Genomic DNA, 2,236 nt, shown 5'->3' on the forward strand with positions numbered 1-2,236 from the left:
TTTGGAGACATTGAGAAAAAAAATAAAAGGCTATTGAACATAAATTGACAACTTCGAAACTTCAGTATCCTTAGGCAACATGATTGATAAAAGTTGAATTGGGCATGGTGAGGCCAGTTGAGAAGTTGATATTGATTTTCTAAGAGAGGAAGGCAAGGAGAAATGAGACCTGGGTGCTGTTTGTGGCTCCCTATCTAACTCTGTGCTTCGGACATGCCACTCTGCCTCTTTCAGTCTCAGTTATTCAGCACAAAGTCAAAGAGATTGGGAGGAATAAGCTCTAAGGGCCCCTTTGAAGAATATAGTTTTGATTCTGAGGTTCTGAACAGAAGTGCTAGCAGTGAGAAAGGAAAATGTAGGATAGGGAGGAGGGAATTTATTTAGAGACTTTTGAAACTTCTAGCACAATATAAATACATATAAATTATTTTCCTCTTTACCTCCATATACAACCTACATTCCATTTAGGCACATTGATTACCTGGTCTCTTCTTGCAACACAAACATATATCAACATATGTACAAAAGCAGCTGCTCCTACTCATAAAATGAGTTAGAACACTCACTGTTTATCCTTCCTCTGGTCTAGTTTCCAGTTGTTCACACAGATTCATCCTTTTTGGGGGAAGTTTTCTCATACTGAAGATAGCCAATGAGGAATTCATGATTCAGCATCTTTGCTCCTACCAAATAAGTTTTCTCTCTTCCACTATTCCATCTTTTGGCACTGACTACTGCATGGAGTTTTAGGGGCAAAATAGGCAGGTTTAGGGAGTTTTAGGAATAAAGAGGGTCCATGGGGGAGGACTACATAGATGAGGGCTATGGAGCTGCCAAAAGGCATACATTCACAGAAAGAAAAATGCCACAGGATAAGGGAAGAGGCAGACATCCATTCACATATGATAGGGGAAAGCCACAGGGTATGGGGAGAAAGAGGAAACACACTTTCACAGAAGACAGAGAAATGATGACAAATGGGAGAAAGAACAAAACAGATTTTCGTAGGAGAGAATTCTACCACTGAAGCGGGAGAGGGAGAGGGGGGTCATCACGTGGGTTTTGAGCTTGGAAGCTGATATTCTACCAATTGGAAAGGCAGTATGAAGAGACAAATAACTTTTTCTTTATAAAGTTTGGAAAAAACGTGCTTAGTGGGTTACCCCCTTGGAACCTCCTCCTTACGTGTGTGTGTGGGGGGGAGGGGGGTTCCAATAAATTACTTGCAATAAATTTCCACCCTTTTCATCTACCACCTTTTGTCCGTGGCTTCATTCTTCAAGTCCATCTGGACAAGAATCCAGGAAAGAAATCACCCTTTCATCCTGCTCAGGAAAAACCTCCTGTCTCACTACCATCTTGCCAGTGCTCAAGTAATCATGATTGTCTATTTCTCAACCTCTCATAGTCAATCATCTAGTCCTTAGGTTCAGTTCTATCTCCTCAAACATTTTGATTCAATCTTTCCCTCTTCCTCCCCCTTGTGGACATTCTCATCACTTTCCGTTTGGATCATGTCAATTGTCCTCTTACTGTTTTTCCATTACAACACATTCTTTACAAGATTTTGCTGAAAAAATTATTTCTGATCATTTTACTTTTCTGCTTTAAAGAATTCAGATCGTTGAGTTCGAAGTTCATCCACATCCCACAATATGTTATGTATATTTGCATGTATATCTGTTTCCTTCTTTATTCTTTGCAAAAATTATTTTAAATAGTCCATATAAATCCAACAGAAGGACACATAACAGTATGTTTAGAGAAACATAATTTGAGTGCCCCAAACCAAAAATATCCAAAATGTCAATCAACCATAGAATCATTAAGTAAATTGTGGTATGTTCATGAAGTAGAATACTTTAGATCAGTGGTTCTCAACCTTCCTAATGCTGCGACCCTTTAATACAGTTCCTCATGTTGTGGTGACCCCCAATTTCATTGCTACAAACTGAACATAATTAAAGCATAGTGATTAATCACAAGAACAATATGTAATTATATATGTGTTTTCCGATGGTCTTAGGCGACCCCTGTGAAAGGGTTGTTTGACCCCCAAAGGGGTCGTGACCCACAGGTTGAGAACCACTGCTTTAGATCAATGAAAATATACACACTACAATTACACAAAGGAACATCATGGGTAGATCTCATAAACAAGTAATATTGAGCTAAAGAAAGCCAAACACAAAATAAAACATAGTATATGATTCCCTCTAAGTTCAAAACCTGGCAA

Source organism: Myotis davidii, unplaced genomic scaffold (genome assembly GCF_000327345.1).
Source record: "Myotis davidii unplaced genomic scaffold, ASM32734v1 scaffold330, whole genome shotgun sequence".
Taxonomy (NCBI): domain Eukaryota; kingdom Metazoa; phylum Chordata; class Mammalia; order Chiroptera; family Vespertilionidae; genus Myotis; species Myotis davidii.